Genomic DNA, 23,225 nt, shown 5'->3' with positions numbered 1-23,225 from the left:
AAACAAGTTATAAAAGTTACAAAAAGAAATAATGCTTTTTTTCCTATAATAAGTCTTTTATTATAGGAAAAAAATGAAAATGTTAAAAAAGTACACATATTTGGTATCACCGCGTTCGTAACGACCCAACCTATAAAACTATAATATTATTTTTCCCGCACGGTGAACACCGCAAAAAAAATAATTAAAAAACAATGTCAGAATCACTTTTTTTTGGTCATCAACCCTCCCAAAATATAGAATAAAAAGTGATCAAAAAGTCGCATGTACCCCAAAATAATACCAATAAAAACTACAACCCGTCCCGCAAAAAACAAGCCCTTACACCGCTTTTTTGACGGAAAAATATAAAATTATGGCTCTCAGAATATGGTGACAGAAAAATAAATAATTTTATCAAAGTGATTTTATTGCGCAATCGCCACAAAACATAAAAAACCTATATACATATGGTATCGCCGTAATCGTACCGACCCGCAGAATAAAGTAAAATGTCATTTATACCGCACGGTGAATACTGTAAAAAAATAAATACAAAAAACATTGTTAGAATTTATGTTTCTTTGTCACTTTGCTTCCAAAAAAATCTAATAAAAAGTGATAAAAAAAAATCACATGTACCCTAAAATGATACTAATGAAAAGTACAGATTGTCCCGCAACAAATAAGCCCTCACACAGCTCCGTTGGAGAAAAAATAAAAAAGTTCTGGCTCTCAGAATATGGCGATGCAAAATTTGCAGAGTGTTCCAAAAGCGGATAGGATCAGGCGCCATTTATCAGTGCGACACCGGCCACATATCTGCGAATTATTATTTATGTACCCCATTATTATACCCTCTTATTATGCCCTGATGTACCCCGCACAGCTTACATATACCCCCACATCATAACTGAAATACCAGCAAAACCCCAAACAGTTACCAAGCAAAATCTGCGCTCCAAAAGCCAAATGGTGTTCCCTCCCTTCTGAGCCCCACAGCGTGCCCAAACACCAGTTTACGTCCACATATATGACATTTTATATCCGGGAGAACCCGCTCAACATTGTATGAGGTATTTGTCTTCAGTGGCACAAACTGGGCACAATAAATTGTGCATTAAAATGGCATATCATTGGAAAATTGTAATTTTCACTTTGCACCATCCGCTGCGCATTAACGCCTTGGCGCACCACGACTTAATAGAATGTCGTGGTGCGAGGGGTTATATATGGAGCGGGCTCACGCGCTGCGCCCGCTCCATATTCTGCAGCTGTCAGCTGTGTATTACAGCTGACACCCGGGACTAACGGACAGGAACAGCGATCGCGCTGTTACAGGAGCCTGTAAAATGACATTATACTGCAATACATTAGTATTGCAGTGTATTGTACCAGCGACCTAATGATCGCTCGTTCCAGTCCCCTAAAGGGACTTTTGGGAGGTTTCCACTGTTTTGGTACCTCAGGGGCTTTGCATATGCGACATGACACCCGAAAACCAGTCCAGCTAAATTTGAGCTCCAAAAGCCAAATATTGTTCCTTCCCTCCTGAGTCCTGCCGTGGGTCCAAACAGCAGTTTATTACCACATATGGCATATTGCTGTAATCAGGACAAATTGCTTTACAAATTTTGGGGTAATTTTTCTCCTTTATTCATTGTAAAAATTAAACATTTCTATGTTTTTTCAGAAAAAAGTAGATTTTCATTTTCACGGCCTAATTCCACTAAATTCAGCAGAAAAACTGTGGGGTCAAAATGCTAACTATACCCCTAGAACAATTCCTTGAGGGGTGTAGTCTTCAAAATGGGGTCAGTTTTGGGGGGATTCCACTGTTTTGCTTACTCCAGGGAGTTGCAAACGTGACATGGCACTGAAAACCAATCCAGCAAAATCTGCGCTTCAAAATCCAAATGGCGCTCCTTCCCTTCTGAGCTCTGCTGTGGGTCCAAACAGCAGTTTAGTACCACATATGGGGTATTGGCGTAATCGGGAGAAGTAGCTTTACAAGTTCTGGGGTGCTTTTTAATCTTTATTCTTTGCAAATATTATTTTTTTTAAATATTTTTTCAGAAAAAAAGTAGATTTTCACTTTCACAGACAAACTCCAATAAATATAGCAGAAGACCTGTGGGGTCAAGATGCTAACTTTACCCCTATATAAATTCCTTGAGGTGTGTAGTTTCCAAAACCGTCTCACTTTTGGGGGATTTCCACTGTTTTGGTACCACAAGACCTCTTCAAACCTGACATGGTGCCTAAAATATATTCTAAAAAAAGGAGGCCCCAAAATCCACTAGGTGCTACTTTGCTTCTGAGGCCTGTGTTTCAGTCGATTATCACACTAGAGCCACGTGTGGGATATTTCTAAAAACTGCAGAATCTGGGCAATAAATATTGAGTTGCATTTCTCGGGTAAAACCTTCTGTGTTACAGAATTTTTTTTATTACAAATGAATTTCAGCAAAAAAAATAAAATTTGTAAATTTCACCTCTACTTTGCTTTAATTCCTGTGAAGCGCCTAATGGGTTAAGAAACTTTCTGAATGCTATTTTTAATACTTTGAGGGGTGCAGTTTTTAATATGTGGTGATTTATGGGCTCTATCTAGTACATAAGGCCCTCAAAGCCACTTCAGAACTGAACTGGTCCCTGTAAAAATGGCCTTTTGAAATTTTCTTGAAAATGTGAGAAATTGCTGCTAAAGTTCTAAACGTTGTAACGTCCTAGAAAAGTAAAATAATGTTCAAAAAAATATGCAAATATAAAGTAGACATATGGAATATATAAAATAGTAACTATTTTGTGTGGTATTACTATCTGTTTTACAAGCAGATACATTTAAAATGAGAAAAATCATAATTTTTGCAAATTTTCTCTAAATTTTGGTATTTTTCACAAATAAGCAATGAATTTATTGACCAAATTTTTCCACTAACATAAAGTACAATATGTCACGAGAAAACAATCTCAGAATCGCTTGGATAGGCAAAAGCATTCCAGAGTTATTAACACACAAATTGACACATGTCAGATTTGAGAAAATGGGGCTGGTCATGAAGGTCAAAATGAGCTCAGTCTTGAAAGGGTTAACATTCCAGCCCAGTTCACATGCACCCTTTCCCCTTGTTAGTGATGGAAAAAGGGAACAATCTGTGTTCTTAACTCAGAGTGACAAGAAGCGTGGGTGTCCTGGAAGGTTAGTTCAGAGCACAGCTCCTCCGGTAGTCTGTCAAATGCGGCAAAAGGCAGAGAATTTGTATGGGTGCTGATGTAGGTCAGAATAGAGACTGTGGAATTGGCCTTTGAAGGCGTGCTGTGAGATGATAGGGTAAACCAATAGCCTACCCATAGCCTACTCTTTCTCCTCAGTTCTTCATTCAGCAACTTACATTGCTCTCCAAATCTCCTGGAGACCAGTCAGTGCAAAAGGACATGTCTGTAATGACAGGGATAGGGAAACAGACAAGTGAGCCCTAATCTACCCGCCACTCAGTCCCTGCCTACTTGCAACGACCCACCCTAGGCGACGGGGTACAACTGGGCGACGGTCCCTACACTCAGTAAGTGCACGACAGACAACAGATAAGGAAACACAGAACAAAGGGAAACGGGCAACAAGAGTAGTAAACGAGCCGAGTCAAACCTGGAGAGTACGAGGTGCCAAACGCAGAGCAGGAGAGTAGTGAACGAGCCGAGTCAAACCAGGAGTGTACGAGGTACCAAACGCAGAGCAGAAGAGTAGTCAGTAAGCCAGGGTCAATACGAAGCAGTGACAAGTAGTTCAAGAAGCTGCAGCAGGGCCAGGAAACCAACAGAGAAGAATCACAAGCAAGGAGGAACAGGAAAGGCAGGTATAAATAGACGGAGGGCGGGAGCTAGCTCCGTCTGGCCAGGCTGTGATAGGCTCTCCCACTCCTAAGCCTGCCATCCTGAGTGGTGGAAGATGGAGTCAGTCTCACAGACATAGAAGCAGGTGCAAACTGATTACCTATGGGCGTGGATACAGAAGCTGTGCCTGGCAGATCCTTAACAGTACCCCCCTTTTATGAGGGGCCACCGGACCCTTTCTAGATGGACCTGGTTTATTGGGGAAACGAAGGTGGAACCTCCTGACCAATACCCCAGCATGAACATCCCGGGCGGGTACCCAAGTCCTCTCCTCAGGCCCGTATCCTCTCCAATGGAACCGGTACTGGAGGGAGCCTTGGACCATCTTGCTGTCCACAATCTTGGCCACCTCGAATTCTACCCCCTCAGGGGTGAGAACGGGGACAGGAGGTTTCCTCGAAGGAGCCAAGGACGGGGAGCAGCGTTTAAGGAGGGAGGCATGAAACACGTCGTGTACTCGAAAAGATGGGGGCAACTACAGTCGGAAGGAGACAGGATTGAGGACTTCAATGACCTTGTACGGCCCTATAAACCGGGGAGCAAACTTCTTGGACGGGACTTTAAGGCGCAAGTTCTAAGACGATAGCCACACCAGATCCCCGACCATAAACAAGGGGTTAGCAGAACGTTTTCTATCTGCCTGAGTTTTTTGTATGCTCTGGGACGCCTCTAGGTTCTTCTGAACCTGGGCCCAAACTGTGCACAGTTCCCGATGAATGACCTCTACCTCGGGATTGTTGGAACTGCCAGGTGAAACGGAGGAGAACCGTGGATTAAACCCAAAATTACAGAAAAAGGGGGAGACCCCTGACGAGTTACTGACCCGGTTATTAAGGGAAAATTCGGCGAGGGGAATGAATGAGACCCAATCATATTGACAGTCATAGATAAAACACCTTAAATATTGTTCTAGAGACTGATTAGTACTCTCAGTTTGGCCATTAGTTTCAGGATGGAAGGCAGAGGAGAAGGACAGATCAATCTCCAACTTTTTACAGAAACCTCTCCAAAACAAAGAAACAAATTGTACCCCTCTGTCAGAAACAATATTGACAGGGACCCCATGGAGACGCAGGATGTGTTTGACAAACAAGGTAGCTAACGTCTTAGCATTGGGTAGTTTTTTGAGGGGCACAAAGTGGCACATCTTACTGAAGCGGTCTACTACAACCCACACCACCGACTTGCCTTGAGATGGAGGCAAATCGGTGATAAAATCCATGGAGATATGGGTCCAAGGTCTCTGGGGAATGGGCAAAGAACGTAGTAAGCCCGCTGGTCGGGACCTGGGAGTCTTGGACCTAGCACAAACCTCACAAGCGGCGACGTAGGCCTTAACGTCTTTAGGCAACCCAGGCCACCAATAGTTTCTGGCAATGAGGTGCTTGGTACCCAGGATGCCTGGATGACCAGATAGTGCGGAGTCATGATTTTCCCTAAGTACCCTTAGCCGGAATTGCAGGGGAACAAACAGCTTGTTCTCAGGAAGGTTCCCGGGGGCTGAACCTTGATCAGCCGAAATTTCAGAGACTAAATAAGAATCAATAGAGGAAATGATTATACCTGGAGGCAAAATACAAGCAGGATCTTCCTCCGAAGGAGGGCTGGCCATGAAGCTACGTGACAGTGCATCAGCCTTAATATTTTTAGACCCAGCCCTATAGGTAACCAAAAAATTGAATCTGGTAAAAAATAACGGCCATCGAGCTTGTCTCGGGTTTAACCTCTGGGCAGATTCTAGGAAAACCAGATTCTTGTGGTCGGTAAGGACCGTTACCTGGTGCCTAGCCCCCTCCAGGAAGTGGCGCCACTCTTCAAATGCCCATTTAATGGCTAAGAGTTCGCGGTTGCCAATATCATAGTTACTCTCAGTGGGCGAAAAACTTCCTGGAGAAGTAGGCACAGGGACAGAGATGGGTGAGGGACCTGGTACCCTGGGACAAGACAGCCCCCACTCCCACCTCAGACGTGTCAACCTCCACGGTAAATGGCTCCATTTGGTTGGGCTGAACCAGCACTGGGGCCGAGATAAAGCACTTCTTAAGGACCTCAAAAGCCTGGACAGCCTCAGGAGGCCAGTGGAGGAGATCAGCACCCTTGCGAGTGAGGTCCGTAAGAGGCTTAGCGATGACCGAGAAGTTAGCAATAAATCTCCTGTAATAATTAGCGAACCCCAAGAAGCACTGTAACGCCTTCAGGGAGGCAGGTTGGACCCATTCCGCCACAGCCTGGACCTTGGCGGGGTCCATGCGGAATTCATGAGGAGTGAGGAGTTGACCCAAAAATGGTATCTCCTGCACCCCAAACACACATTTTTCGGTCTTCGCAAACAGTTTGTTTTCCTGAAGGACCTGGAGCACCTTCCTGACATGCTCAATGTGGGAGGACCAGTCCTTGGAAAACACAAGTATATCATCAAGGTACACTACAAGAAATACCCCCAGGTAATCTCTTAAAATCTAATTTATGAAATTCTGGAAGACCGCAGGAGCATTACACAACCCAAAGGGCATGACGAGGTATTCGAAATGACCTTCGGGCATGTTAAACGCAGTCTTCCACTCATCCCCCTCTTTGATGCGGATAAGGTTATACGCCCCCCGTAGATCAAACTTAGAGAGCCATTGGGCCCCCTGAACTTGATTAAAGAGATCAGGAATCAAAGGAAGGGGATACTGGTTCCTTACAGTGACCTTATTCAAGTTACGGTAGTCAATGCATGGCCTAAGACCACCATCCTTCTTCCCTACGAAGAAGAAGCCAGCACCTACCGGAGAAGTAGAGGGGCGAATGTAACCCTTGGCCAGGCATTCCTGGATATACTCTCTCATGGCTTCACGTTCGGGACAAGAGAGATTAAATATCCTACTCTTAGGGAACTTAGCTCCTGGTACCAAATCGATAGCGCAATCGTATTCTCTATGAGGAGGTAACACTTCGGAGGCCTCCTTAGAGAAAACATCAGCGAAGTCCTGAACAAACTCAGGTAGCGTGTTCACCTCCTCAGGGGGAGAAATAGAATTAACAGAAAAACATGACGTCAAGCATTCATTACCCCATTTGGTAAGATCCCCAGTATTCCAGTCAAACGTGGGATTATGCAACTGCAACCAGGGAAGGCCTAAAACCAAATCGTACGATAATCCCTGCATCAACAGTACAGAGCACTGCTCCAAATGCATGGAGCCAACAAGGAGTTCAAAAACAGGGGTATGCTGTGTAAAATAACCATTAGCAAGAGGAGTAGAGTCGATATCCACTACCGGGACAGGTTTAGGCAAATCAATCAAAGGCATAGCTAGAGACATAGCAAATTCCACAGACATGATATTAGCAGACGACCCTGAATCCACGAAGGCACTGCCGGTAGCAGACCTACCACCAAAAGAGACCTGAAAGGGAAGCAAGATTTTATTACGTTTCATATTTACGAGAAATACCTGTGCGCCCAAGTGACCTCCCCGATGATCACTTAGGCGCGGAAGTTTTCCGGCTGCTTATTCTTACGCCTAGGACAGGTGTTCACTTCATGCTTGTCATCCCCACAATAGAAGCAGAGACCATTATTCCTGCGGAACTCTCTACGTTGTTGGGGGGACACGGAGGCCCCGAGTTGCATAGGTACCTCCGAGTCTTCCGTGGAAGAACGAAGCAACGGAACCTCGGGAGGCATCATGGGGGAGTCAGAGGAGAAAACACATAAACGTTCACGTTGTCGTTCCCTGAGACGTCGGTCAAGTCGTACCGCTAAAGCCATAACCTGGTCTAGGGAGTCAGAAGAGGGATAGCTAACTAGCAGGTCTTTCAGGGCGTTCGACAGACCCAGCCTAAACTGGCACCTTAAGGCAGGGTCATTCCACCGAGAGGCTATGCACCACTTCCTAATGTCAGAGCAATACTCCTCAACAGGTCTCTTACCCTGACGTAAGGTCACCAGCTGACTCTCGGCAAAGGCAGTCCTGTCAGTCTCGTCATAAATGAGTCCGAGAGCAGAAAAGAAAAGATCAACGGAGGAAAGTTCAGGGGCGTCAGGAGCCAAGGAGAAGGCCCATTCTTGGTGGCCCTTCCTGGAACCGGGACATAATTATACCCACCCGCTGACTCTCAGAACCTGAGGAGTGGGGCTTTAAACGAAAATAGAGCCTACAACTCTCCCGAAAGGAGAGAAAAGCCTTCCGGTCCCCTGAGAACCGGTCAGGCAACTTGAGGTGGGGTTCAAGAGGTGAGGTGAGGGGCACTACCATGGTAGCATCAGGCTGGTTGATCCTCTGAGCCAGTGCCTGGACCTGTAGGGAGAGACCCTGCATTTGCTGAACCAGGGTCTCAAGGGGGTCCATAGTGGTGTGAGGGACCAGGGTAGAGTAGGTATATGGGCTTGTGATTATGTAATGACAGGGATAGGGAAACAGACAAGTGAGCCCTAATCTACCCGCCACTCAGTCCCTGCCTACTTGCAACGACCCGCCCTAGGCGACGGGGTACAACTGGGCGATGGTCCCTACACTCAGTAAGTGCACGACAGACAACAGATAAGGAAACACAGAACAAAGGGAAACGGGGCAGTTGCCCACGGCAACACCATGAGCAACAAGAGTAGTAAACGAGCCGAGTCAAACCTGGAGAGTACGAGGTGCCAAACGCAGAGCAGGAGAGTAGTGAACGAGCCGAGTCAAACCAGGAGTGTACGAGGTACCAAACGCAGAGCAGAAGAGTAGTCAGTAAGCCAGGGTCAATACGAAGCAGTGACAAGTAGTTCAAGAAGCTGCAGCAGGGCCAGGAAACCAACAGAGAAGAATCACAAGCAAGGAGGAACAGGAAAGGCAGGTATAAATAGACGGAGGGCGGGAGCTAGCTCCGTCTGGCCAGGCTGTGATAGGCTCTCCCACTCCTAAGCCTGCCATCCTGAGTGGTGGAAGATGGAGTCAGTCTCACAGACATAGAAGCAGGTGCAAACTGATTACCTATGGGCGTGGATACAGAAGCTGTGCCTGGCAGATCCTTAACAGTACCCCCCTTTTATGAGGGGCCACCGGACCCTTTCTAGATGGACCTGGTTTATTGGGGAAACGAAGGTGGAACCTCCTGACCAATACCCCAGCATGAACATCCCGGGCGGGTACCCAAGTCCTCTCCTCAGGCCCGTATCCTCTCCAATGGAACCGGTACTGGAGGGAGCCTTGGACCATCTTGCTGTCCACAATCTTGGCCACCTCGAATTCTACCCCCTCAGGGGTGAGAACGGGGACAGGAGGTTTCCTCGAGGGAGCCAAGGACGGGGAGCAGCGTTTAAGGAGGGAGGCATGAAACACGTCGTGTACTCGAAAAGATGGGGGCAACTACAGTCGGAAGGAGACAGGATTGAGGACTTCAATGACCTTGTACGGCCCTATAAACCGGGGAGCAAACTTCTTGGACGGGACTTTAAGGCGCAAGTTCTAAGACGATAGCCACACCAGATCCCCGACCATAAACAAGGGGTTAGCAGAACGTTTTCTATCTGCCTGAGTTTTTTGTATGCTCTGGGACGCCTCTAGGTTCTTCTGAACCTGGGCCCAAACTGTGCACAGTTCCCGATGAATGACCTCTACCTCGGGATTGTTGGAACTGCCAGGTGAAACGGAGGAGAACCGTGGATTAAACCCAAAATTACAGAAAAAGGGGGAGACCCCTGACGAGTTACTGACCCGGTTATTAAGGGAAAATTCGGCGAGGGGAATGAATGAGACCCAATCATATTGACAGTCATAGATAAAACACCTTAAATATTGTTCTAGAGACTGATTAGTACTCTCAGTTTGGCCATTAGTTTCAGGATGGAAGGCAGAGGAGAAGGACAGATCAATCTCCAACTTTTTACAGAAGGCTCTCCAAAACAAAGAAACAAATTGTACCCCTCTGTCAGAAACAATATTGACAGGGACCCCATGGAGACGCAGGATGTGTTTGACAAACAAGGTAGCTAACGTCTTAGCATTGGGTAGTTTTTTGAGGGGCACAAAGTGGCACATCTTACTGAAGCGGTCTACTACAACCCACACCACCGACTTGCCTTGAGATGGAGGCAAATCGGTGATAAAATCCATGGAGATATGGGTCCAAGGTCTCTGGGGAATGGGCAAAGAACGTAGTAAGCCCGCTGGTCGGGACCTGGGAGTCTTGGACCTAGCACAAACCTCACAAGCGGCGACGTAGGCCTTAACGTCTTTAGGCAACCCAGGCCACCAATAGTTTCTGGCAATGAGGTGCTTGGTACCCAGGATGCCTGGATGACCAGATAGTCCGGAGTCATGATTTTCCCTAAGTACCCTTAGCCGGAATTGCAGGGGAACAAACAGCTTGTTCTCAGGAAGGTTCCCGGGGGCTGAACCTTGATCAGCCGCAATTTCAGAGACTAAATAAGAATCAATAGAGGAAATGATTATACCTGGAGGCAAAATACAAGCAGGATCTTCCTCCGAAGGAGGGCTGGCCATGAAGCTACGCGACAGTGCATCAGCCTTAATATTTTTAGACCCAGCCCTATAGGTAACCAAAAAATTGAATCTGGTAAAAAATAACGGCCATCGAGCTTGTCTCGGGTTTAACCTCTGGGCAGATTCTAGGAAAACCAGATTCTTGTGGTCGGTAAGGACCGTTACCTGGTGCCTAGCCCCCTCCAGGAAGTGGCGCCACTCTTCAAATGCCCATTTAATGGCTAAGAGTTCGCGGTTGCCAATATCATAGTTACTCTCAGTGGGCGAAAAACTTCCTGGAGAAGTAGGCACAGGGACAGAGATGGGTGAGGGACCTGGTACCCTGGGACAAGACAGCCCCCACTCCCACCTCGGACGCGTCAACCTCCACGGTAAATGGCTCCATTTGGTTGGGCTGAACCAGCACCGGGGCCGAGATAAAGCACTTCTTAAGGACCTCAAAAGCCTGGACAGCCTCAGGAGGCCAGTGGAGGAGATCAGCACCCTTGCGAGTGAGGTCCGTAAGAGGCTTAGCGATGACCGAGAAGTTAGCAATAAATCTCCTGTAATAATTAGCGAACCCCAAGAAGCACTGTAACGCCTTCAGGGAGGCAGGTTGGACCCATTCCGCCACAGCCTGGACCTTGGCGGGGTCCATGCGGAATTCATGAGGAGTGAGGAGTTGACCCAAAAATGGTATCTCCTGCACCCCAAACACACATTTTTCGGTCTTCGCAAACAGTTTGTTTTCCTGAAGGACCTGGAGCACCTTCCTGACATGCTCAATGTGGGAGGACCAGTCCTTGGAAAACACAAGTATATCATCAAGGTACACTACAAGAAATACCCCCAGGTAATCTCTTAAAATCTAATTTATGAAATTCTGGAAGACCGCAGGAGCATTACACAACCCAAAGGGCATGACGAGGTATTCGAAATGACCTTCGGGCGTGTTAAACGCAGTCTTCCACTCATCCCCCTCTTTGATGCGGATAAGGTTATACGCCCCCCGTAGATCAAACTTAGAGAGCCATTGGGCCCCCTGAACTTGATTAAAGAGATCAGGAATCAAAGGAAGGGGATACTGGTTCCTTACAGTGACCTTATTCAAGTTACGGTAGTCAATGCATGGCCTAAGACCACCATTCTTCTTCCCTACGAAGAAGAAGCCAGCACCTACCGGAGAAGTAGAGGGGCGAATGTAACCCTTGGCCAGGCATTCCTGGATATACTCTCTCATGGCTTCACGTTCGGGACAAGAGAGATTAAATATCCTACTCTTAGGGAGCTTAGCTCCTGGTACCAAATCGATAGCGCAATCGTATTCTCTATGAGGAGGTAACACTTCGGAGGCCTCCTTAGAGAAAACATCAGCGAAGTCCTGAACAAACTCAGGTAGCGTGTTCACCTCCTCAGGGGGAGAAATAGAATTAACAGAAAAACATGACGTCAAGCATTCATTACCCCATTTGGTAAGATCCCCAGTATTCCAGTCAAACGTGGGATTATGCAACTGCAACCAGGGAAGGCCTAAAACCAAATCGTACGATAATCCCTGCATCAACAGTACAGAGCACTGCTCCAAATGCATGGAGCCAACAAGGAGTTCAAAAACAGGGGTATGCTGTGTAAAATAACCATTAGCAAGAGGAGTGGAGTCGATATCCACTACCGGGACAGGTTTAGGCAAATCAATCAAAGGCATAGCTAGAGACATAGCAAATTCCACAGACATGATATTAGCAGACGACCCTGAATCCACGAAGGCACTGCCGGTAGCAGACCTACCACCAAAAGAGACCTGAAAGGGAAGCAAGATTTTATTACGTTTCATATTTACGAGAAATACCTGTGCGCCCAAGTGACCTCCCCGATGATCACTTAGGCGCGGAAGTTTTCCGGCTGCTTATTCTTACGCCTAGGACAGGTGTTCACTTCATGCTTGTCATCCCCACAATAGAAGCAGAGACCATTATTCCTGCGGAACTCTCTACGTTGTTGGGGGGACACGGAGGCCCCGAGTTGCATAGGTACCTCCGAGTCTTCCGTGGAAGAACGAAGCAACGGAACCTCGGGAGGCATCATGGGGGAGTCAGAGGAGAAAACACATAAACGTTCACGTTGTCGTTCCCTGAGACGTCGGTCAAGTCGTACCGCTAAAGCCATAACCTGGTCTAGGGAGTCAGAAGAGGGATAGCTAACTAGCAGGTCTTTCAGGGCGTTCGACAGACCCAGCCTAAACTGGCACCTTAAGGCAGGGTCATTCCACCGAGAGGCTATGCACCACTTCCTAATGTCAGAGCAATACTCCTCAACAGGTCTCTTACCCTGACGTAAGGTCACCAGCTGACTCTCGGCAAAGGCAGTCCTGTCAGTCTCGTCATAAATGAGTCCGAGAGCAGAAAAGAAAAGATCAACGGAGGAAAGTTCAGGGGCGTCAGGAGCCAAGGAGAAGGCCCATTCTTGGTGGCCCTTCCTGGAACCGGGACATAATTATACCCACCCGCTGACTCTCAGAACCTGAGGAGTGGGGCTTTAAACGAAAATAGAGCCTACAACTCTCCCGAAAGGAGAGAAAAGCCTTCCGGTCCCCTGAGAACCGGTCAGGCAACTTGAGGTGGGGTTCAAGAGGTGAGGTGAGGGGCACTACCATGGTAGCATCAGGCTGGTTGATCCTCTGAGCCAGGGCCTGGACCTGTAGGGAGAGACCCTGCATTTGCTGAACCAGGGTCTCAAGGGGGTCCATAGTGGTGTGAGGGACCAGGGTAGAGTAGGTATATGGGCTTGTGATTATGTAATGACAGGGATAGGGAAACAGACAAGTGAGCCCTAATCTACCCGCCACTCAGTCCCTGCCTACTTGCAACGACCCGCCCTAGGCGACGGGGTACAACTGGGCGACGGTCCCTACACTCAGTAAGTGCACGACAGACAACAGATAAGGAAACACAGAACAAAGGGAAACGGGGCAGTTGCCCACGGCAACACCGGGAGCAACAAGAGTAGTAAACGAGCCGAGTCAAACCAGGAGAGTACGAGGTGCCAAACGCAGAGCAGGAGAGTAGTGAACGAGTCGAGTCAAACCAGGAGTGTACGAGGTACCAAACGCAGATCAGAAGAGTAGTCAGTAAGCCAGGGTCAATACGAAGCAGGGACAAGTAGTTCAAGACGCTGCAGCAGGGCCAGGAAACCAACAGAGAAGAATCACAAGAAAGGAGGAACAGGAAAGACAGGTATAAACAGACGGAGGGCGGGAGCTAGCTCCGTCTGGCCAGGCTGTGATAGGCTCTGCCACTCCTAAGCCTGCCATCCTGAGTGGTGGAAGATGGAGTCAGTCTCACAGACATAGAAGCAGGTGCAGACTGATTATCTATGGGCGTGGATACAGAAGCTGTGCCTGGCAGATGCTTAACAGTGTCTTTAGGTGTCCAAGAAATTTTAGACATGGTCAGGAACCAGAAATAATCCCCCCATAAAAATCACACGATACTCTCTCGGTTAAAAGAAATGGGAAATGGCGATTGTGCGGTCATGTGTCCTTCGTGGGGGTACTTTTAGTGGCCAAGGACAATTTATGACAACAGAGGGCATTCTATGACAACTGATGCCATACGGACATAAAAAACAAAGACACATTTTTTTTAACCCCTTTGCTTTCGCAAAAAGCAGAACGTTTTTCATCCATATGAATGTCCGTGCTACATCCATTTGCATTTATCGTGACCGTTTGTTTCTGAATGGCTTAGCAACAGATCCTACATGAACAGCACACAGATGTCACCCGTATGCAAGAGCAGGTCACCACCACTACTACTACTACTACTACTACTACTACTACTACTAACTTCTGTGAAACTACTGTAGTTATTGCATTTAATAGGGTTATGGAATGTTCCTAGATTGGCATTCAATTTGAATTTTTATGTAGGAAAGAGTGATAGGGGTAATGTGTGAGTACAGTGGCATGGGCACAATATAATAGATCTTTGTGCAGTTGTTTCCCTTTGCTGATCATAATGGACACAACCCGTAGTAAAAAGTGAAAAAGATTATACCTCAAGTTTTGCTCACCTCATAAACAAGTTGCGTTTTTCCAATGCGTTTTGTGTAAAGCTTGATGATACCTGAATAGGCATAAAAATCCAAGAAGCTGTGGGTGCTCGCAGATCCTCCTGAATTAGCTATGATTAAGGACCCTAGCGGTCTGAAACGCGTAAGCGTGGTCCCGGGATTGTTGTTTTATCCCTTTTAACATGACCTAATAAAATTGAATTTTTTATCATTTGAGTGCTGGATCTGCCTTTCCTACACACTATTTTTGTTACAACCCGTAGTAGCTTCACTGCAAAGTGTGCACCTGTCATGTTAAACATGCTGCTCTATCTGTGGGAAGCATTCTATAAAGCAGGATCTCCCGAGCAGATTTATAAAAAAAAATATATATATATATACAGTGGATATAAAAAGTCTACACACCCCTGTTAAAATGGCAGGTTTTTGTCATGTTACAAAATCAGTCCAAGATGAATCATTTCAGAATTTTTTCCACCTTTAATGTGACCAATAATCTGTACAATTCCATTGAAAAACATACTGAAATCTTTTAGGGTGGAAAAATAAAAATTGGGTCAGAGCATCTCCAAAATGCCAGGTCTTGTGAAGGACAAATGCTGAACTAGCGACAGGGAATAAAGTTTAGCTTGTCAGGTCCAATCCCACAGAAGAGCTACTATAGCACAAATGCTAAAACAATTATTGCTGACTATGATAGAAAGGTTGTGATCTGGCCATAACAGTTGTATGAACGTGAGGCTTTTTCGTCAATTAAATATGCAACACTGCTATTGAAAATTGCCTGGTGATTCCACTTTGCAGTTTAAGGGCAAGCTTGATCTGCTGTTACAATGGGCAGTGGATGAATGTATTATCACTCCTAAATTAAGGGAAGGGCTTACAGTGGATTTTCCTATAAAAAAACACATTCTACCTACTGCCCAAAGTTCACAAAGATCATGTAAGCCCCCCCAGGTCGACCCCTAGTTTCGGGTATTGGTGGTCTTTGTGAAAATATGTGTAGATTGGTCTATAATTATCTGCAGAAATGCGTGGAGACGTTGCCATCTTTCATTAAAGATACCACAGACATTCTATGACGTCTTAATGATTTACATTTGGACAAGAATATGTTACTGGTGACCGGTGACGTGGAGTCCCTGTACATTTCTATATGCCATGACCAAGGAGTACGCTCCTCTAGATTTTTTCTGGAGGTGACGAATCACGATCCTGTACTTGTGGATTTTGTGTTGCGCCTGCTCCATTTTGCGCTGATGCATAACTTTTTTACATTCAAAAATCATCTCTTCCTTCAGCTCCAGGGTACAGCGATGGGGGCCACTTGTGCCCCATCATATGCCAACCTGTTCCTGGGGCTGTGGGAAAGCGAAATTGTACAACGTACTCCTGGTCATGAGGCGGTGCTCCAGTGGTCAAGGTATATAGATTATATTCTTTTTATCTGGCAGGGCTCCACATTGCAACTTGAATTATTTTTGGCTTCATTAAATATCAATGAAACTCACGTGGATATCAATTAAACTCATATGGAAATATGATAAAATATCTTTAGAATTTTTTGACATTTTGATCATGCGTGGTGATGATGGTCTTATCTCTACTGATATCCACAGAAAGAATACCTCGACCAATTCCCTCCTCCACACTACCTCCTCTCATTATCTTAAAGTAAAAAATCTATCCCAGTGGGCCAATTTTTGAGGTCTCGACGTATCTACTCCAATGACAGTAATTTTGAACATCAGGCTTCTGACATGACAGAGAGATTTCAAAATTGCGGTTACAATCAGAGGGATATAAGAAAAGGATATTTAAAGGGAATGTTAAACAGTTAGTGTATAGGTGATTAAACATTGTTCTAATTTTTTTAATTTTTTCACGAGTCAGGAAATATTATAAATTAGATTCTAATTTATAATATTTCCCAGCGCTGGTCACTAGATGGAGCAATTCCCAAAATTGCAGCATTGCATGTGGTAAAGCAACCACATTGCTTTATGCTGCAAAATTTGAGAAAACTCACTCGCTCTAGTGAGCTCACAGAATCCCCCCTCCCTTATCCTGGCTAGTGCCGGGAGAAACGAGGGGATTGAACGGTCAAACCTCCTACACTGTGTGTCGCCATTTTTTGAGCTAACACACAGTGTAGTAGATTAACATACAGTAGTAAACACACAGTAAAACACGTACATACACAGACCTAACTTACCTGCTCCTGCCACCGCCGCTCTCTCCGGTCCGTCCGCTCCGTCTGCTACCTCCGCTCCAAGTGCACAAGTCCGGAAGCCGCGACCGGAATTAGTAATCTTACTGTCCGGCCGCGACTTCCGGTCCACAAGAAAATGGCGCCGGACGTCGCACAGTTCAATTTGGACTGTGTGGGATCAGCGCATGCGCCGTTCCCACACAGACGGCGTACAGCATAGTGGATGGAACGGGCACTGTTCGCATTCACTATGGGACTGTATGTGCCGTATTCCATGTCTGTATGTGTCGTTAATCGACACATACAGAGATGGAAAAAAAAATGGCAGCCCCCATGGACAAGAAAAAGTTAAAAAATAAAAAAAAGTAAAACACAAACACACAAATAAATAAAAAAATGTTTAATAAAACACTAAAAGCAAATTGATCTAAAAAAAAAATTTTCGTGACACTGGTCCTTTAAGAGCCAAATACTCTTCTCGGGATGCACTCTTGGTGAGTAAAATGAAAAGTACAGATGGCGTCGATAATTCTGTAAGATTTATTACTACATTTAATTCTAAATGGCGTGAAGTACGAGATATCGTATGGAAACAATGGAATATCCTTCTAACTGATCGTGACTTGGCTATATGTTTACCTAAATATCCCCCTATTACATGGAGGAGATAAAAAAAATCAGAGGGACTTATTGACAGCCACTATATTTCCAAAACCCCATTAAATCCGTTTGGGAGTTGTGGCCCACCATGGGGCTCTTTCTGTTGTGGCAATTGTGCTGCTTGTATATATATTATCTGCACATCCACTTTCTTTAACTCTAAAAAGGACAGGGAGTTCAAGATGGTCTCTAACATCAATTGAAATACAGAGGTGGTTGTGTACATTGCCACATGTCCCTGTGAGATGATCTATATAGGGATGACTAGCAGACCCCTTAAAGTTAGGGTGCTTGAACATGTTAGTAAGATCAAGTCTGCTGTTAATGTTAAAGAGCTGGATAGGCTGCAACCCCATCATTTTCAAGATTTTCACTCCTGTAATTCCAGGGGTTTGAAGATTCGGGGTATAGGTAAAGTCAAGTTGGGATGTATTGGTGGTGATATTCGCAAAGCCCTGTTGTGTGAGGAAATTAAATGGATAACCTTACTTAATACTACTGGACCTTCTGGTCTGAATGAGCCTACTAGCTTCAAGCCTTATTTGTAAATAACAACTAGAGCGAATATTATTTATCCTTGGGGTTTTGTTTTGTCTGTTTTGTATTATCTTTTATTAATTCATTCTTATTTTTATTATACTTGTGTATAGCTCTACCTTCTACTGTTCTCTCTGGTGAAGATTCTTGGAGCCTAGTGATGCCCTTTCGATTCTTGCCTATATTGCCAAGGAAATTGTTGTTTTCTCTTTATTATTATATATTTTATTTATTATATATTTTATAACTTTTGTACTATGATGGTTTATATATATTTTTTTATTCACAATGAATTTGTATATAAATCACATAGTATTTGTGTACTGTATGTAATCTCTGTATTATAATTGTCAATATATATATACACACACATATATTTTTTAATTATAATGAATTTGTATATTTATCACCTTGTATTTTTGCACATTATATATTCTGTCTAATGCGTCTTTATTATATGCATTTTTTGCATTCTTATTATTTTTATTATTTTCTCTCTCGCATAGATTCATCACCTTTTTTATTTATGAATTTTTTCTAATCTTGCATTTGGTTTTTATCACTTTTTGTGTGTATTATCTGTATACATTTTTATACTTTTAGTCATTTTTTATTTATGTTTATTATTTTTTTATATTAAAAAGATATACTTTTTCACCTTCACAGTCACATATTCTAGTATAATTATATATGGACTTTTATATACCTTATGTTGCTTTGTTTTATTTAGTTAGGAGTTACAATACAATGTAATATGGAATCTTATACAGATATATGCTATATTGTAACACCGTATTTCGGAAATATAATATGTATTTTCTGATACATATGACACTATGATGATTATTTGATATTGCAAACTATGGATTGGTACACACGTAAACATCTATATATGTCTATTGTCATTATATAGACATAATGTTTAGTTTGCTCGATTTATTTCCTTTTTGGCTAAAGACTATATTGTTATATTTATAGTGGTCCTCATTACCTAATAGTAATTTCTATCTAGTGTTTTTTTCGCATTCCCCACTAGAGGGCACTTCTCCTGTGCTCCAGACACAGACGCGATTGTGCGCATGCGCTGTGTGCGCCGCATCCTCAGGCTTATGCATCATACCCATTTTCGTGACGATTTGTCTCCACACACAAGTGAGGGTTCATTATTTCTCCTCTATTAAACCCCTCGGTTTTTAGTATAATTTAGGCCCTGTTCACACAGAGTTTTTTTGCAGGCAGAAAATTCTGCCTGGAAAATCAGCTCCGTTCTTTTTTTAAGAGGTTTTGCACCAAGGGCAATTTTATGCCGTGTTTGTTGCCGTGATTCTTTAGGCTTTTTTTTTTACCTCTTTCTTCAACAGGCAAAGGTAAAAAACGCAAGCGTTTTTGACAAAGAAACGCCTCAAACAACGCGTCAAAAATCGCATTAAAAAAAAGTGGCAAAAAACATATTTTTTTCCGTCTCCCATTGATTTCAATGGGGTTTTTGAGGCGTAAAACGGCTCAAGATAGGGTATGTCACTTCTTTTTTAAATCAATGAGAGGCAATTTCGGCCGTTGTTTGCTGCGGTTTCCGTGGCGAAAACCGCGGAAAGGAACTCTGTGTGAACAGGTTCTTAGCCTCCTGACAAAGCCGGTCCTTTTTCCTAGGCGAATTGCGCGTTGAGGTCTTTGTACCAACCCATATTACTGCCTGCTACTGGGTCACCATGTCTTAGGGTATGCTCATTTATTTGCCCTAACAAAGCGTTTTTCTTGAGAACTTATTTTCCCTGTGGTTTGTACTCATGCATGTTAGGATCTTTTTTGCATTGCATTTAACTTTCATTTATGAAAGAGTCCTATACACACATTCTGAATTGCGATTTGTAGCTTTGTATGGCTTGCCCTGCATTTATTGGTGTTTATTCTATTTCATCTTTACATCTACCTATTTATATATGTGGGCACTACACTTACATGTTTTATGTTCATACTTTAACCCCTTAAGGACCAGGTCTATTTCGGCCTTAAGGACCAGGCATTCTTTTTCAGTTTTTCCTCCCCGCATTCCAAGAGTCATAACTTTTTTATTCTTATGTCGATATAGACACATGACGGGCTTGTTTTTTGCGGGACAAGTTGTATTTTTGAGTGTATTTATTATATTGCTTATCTTTCATTCATTTTTTTAGGGAAAGAATTGAAAAAAAAAAACGCTATTCCAGCATGGTTTTTCCAGGTTTTAAATTGACGCTGTTTACTATATGGTGTAAATAACATGTTAACTTTATTCTATGGGTCAGTACGATTACGGAGATATCAAATATGTATAGTTTTTTTTTATGTTTTACTGCTTTTGCACAATTAAAACACTTTTAGGGCATGGCCAGACGTGGCGGAATTGCTCTGGAATTCCGCTGCGGACACTCCGCAGCGGAAATCCGCAGCGGACCCGTTTCTCCATTGCCTTCCACAGCTTTTTAGTAGAGTTCGTTTGCACGTTGCGGACAATTCCGCTGCGGAGCATAGGCTGCGGTGCGGAATTTGGTGTCTGTAGCATACAATGGTTGTTGCGGACGTGTGGCGGACTGTTTGCGGACTCATTGCGGAATTTCTCCATTGACTTCAATGGAGATTCTAAGTTCCGCAATGAAGTCCGCAGATGTAATGTAGATGTTATGTGTGCTGCGGAGCGTATTGTTTTTTTAACATGACATTTCTTCATTCTGGCTGGAACTATGTTTATTTCTAGGTCTACAGCCAGACTGAGGAAGTCAATGGGGCTCCCGTAATTACGGGTGACTACGTGTGTGCACCCATAATTACGGGTGACTACGTGTGTGCACCCTTAATTACGGGTGACTACGTGTGTGCACCCGTAATTAAGGGAGCGTTGCTAGGCGACGTCAGTAAATAGTCACTGTCCAGGGTGCTGAAAGAGTTAAACAATCGGCAGTAACTGTTTCAGCACCCTGGACAGTGACTTCCGATCACAATATACAGCAACCTGTAAAAAAAATAGAAGTTCATACTTACCGAGAACTCCCTGCTTCTTCCTCCAGTCCGGTTTCCCCGGATGACGTTTCAGTCTAAGTGACGGCTGCAGCCAATCACAGGCTGCAGTGGTCACATGGACTGCCGCGTCATCCAGGGAGGTCGGGCTGGATGCTGAAAGAGGGACGCGTCACCAAGACAACGGCCGGTAGGTATGAAATTCGTTTACTTTCACTAGGGAAAGTGCTGTCCCTTCTCTCTATCCTGCACTGATAGAGAGAAGGGAAAGTACTTTCACCTCAATACGCAGCAGCTAGTCCGCATCAATTTATTGCCCATTTTGGGCAGATCCGCAACAGAATCTGCAACGCAGATTCTGTGCGGCATTGATGCGGACAGTTGCGGAAGAAATACGCCACGTCTGGGCATGCCCTTAAAGAAAAATTATTTGTTTTTGTATCGCCGCTTTTTAAGAGCCGTAACTTATTATTTTATATGTCGACGTCGCCATATGAGGACTTGTTTTTTGCGGGACAAGATGTCGTTTTAATTGGTATCATTTTGGGGTACATGGGCTTATTGATTAACTTTTATTTTATTTTTTGGTGGGGGGGAATGGAAAAAAAAGATTTTTTTTGCCGTTGTTTATGTGTTTTTTTGTACCGCGTTCATCCGGCAGTTTAATTAATGAATTAACTTTATTACTTGGGTCGTTACGATCACTGCGATACTATATATGTGCATGTTTTTTTTTGCACTTCTAGTAAATAAAACCACTTTTTATGGAAAAAACAAGTTTTATTTAAATTTTTACTGTAATCTTTTTATTTTGAATAAACTTTATTTAACTGTTTTTATTTTTTTTTTGTTAGTCCCACTAGGGAAATTTACCATGCGATCGTCTGACCGCTTATATAATGTTTTGGTATACTTCGTATACCAAAGCATTATTGCCTGTTACTGTAAGGGTATGTTCACACTGGCTATTTTCAGCTGTTTTTCTGGCCCTAAACACCCCAAAAAATGGCTAAAAATGCAGGGGCTGAACGCCTCCAAACATCTGCCCATTGGCGTTTCGTTCCCATGGGGCATTTTTAAAAAACCCCTCGTAAAAAGAAGTGCATGCCACTTCTTGAGCCATTTTTGGAGACGTTTTTCATTCACTCAATAGAAAAACAGCTCCAAACTGGCTGTAAAAAATGCTGCAAAAAACACTAGTTGCTTAAAAAATGGCTGAAAATCAGGGGCTTTTTTCCTTGATTTTCCCTGTGGGCTGTTTTCCCTCGACGGAGCCCTGGCTGACACATAGGTTTCCGTTTCCATCACCATTGATTTCAATGACGTCGGATCCGGTGCCAATGGTTTCCGTTTGTCTGCGTTGTGCAAGGGTTCCATCGTTTTGACGTAATCAATAGCGTAGTCGACTACGCTACTGATTCCGCAAAACGCTGGAACCCTTGCACAACGGAGACAAACGGAAACCATTGGCACTGGATCCGTCACCATTGAAATTAATGGTGATGGAAACTGAAACCTATGGTTTCCGTTTGTGTCAGTCAGGGCTCCATTCCGACAGAAAGCTCAGACGGAACGGCGGAACGGAGCCCTGACGCAGATGTGAAAGAAGCCTACTATGCACCTTAGCACTCAGCGACACTGCTCTGTAACTTTACGTGGTTTGTCACTTCATGGCTGAGTTGCTGTGGTTCCTTAATGCTTACACTTTTTCAATAATAACAAGGGTATGTTCACACGGCTTATTTTCGGGCGCTTTTCAGGCCGTAAGCGGACGGAAAATCTAAAGCAGAACGCCTCCAAACATCTGCCCAAAACGGCGTTCTGTTCATACGGGACGTTTTTCTACACAGTTTTGAAAAATGGCCAAAAAAAAAAATTCCTGCGAAAGAGAAGTGTATGTCACTTCTTGAGCTTTTTTGGAGCTGTTTTTCATTGACTCTATAGAAAAACAGCTCCAAAAACGGCAGTAAAAACGCGAGCTGTTTTCCCTAAGGGTATGTGCACACGATGAGAGGCTTTTACGGCTGAAATGACAGACTGTTTTCAGGAGAAAACAGCTGCCTCGTTTCAGCTGTAAAAGCTCCTCCTCGTATTATGCGAGGCGTCTGTGACGCTCGTAAATCTTGAGCTGCTCTTCATTGAGTTCAATGAAGAACGGCTCAAATTACGTTGCAAAGAAGTGCCCTGCACTTCTTTTGACGAGGCTGTATTTTTACGCGTCGTCGTTTGACAGCTGTCAAACAACGACGCGTAAATGACAGGTCGTCTGCACAGTACGTCGGCAAACCCATTCAAATGAATGGGCAGATGTTTGCCGACGTATTGTAGCCCTATTTTCAGACGTAAAACGAGGCATAATACGCCTCGTTTACGTCTGAAAATAGGTCGTGTGAACCCAGCCTTAAAAACAGCTCCGTATTTTCAGC

Source organism: Rhinoderma darwinii, chromosome 1 (assembly GCF_050947455.1).
Source record: "Rhinoderma darwinii isolate aRhiDar2 chromosome 1, aRhiDar2.hap1, whole genome shotgun sequence".
NCBI lineage: Eukaryota > Metazoa > Chordata > Amphibia > Anura > Rhinodermatidae > Rhinoderma > Rhinoderma darwinii.
The sequence above is the reverse complement of the archived record's forward strand: the minus strand, read 5'-3'. Positions refer to the sequence as shown.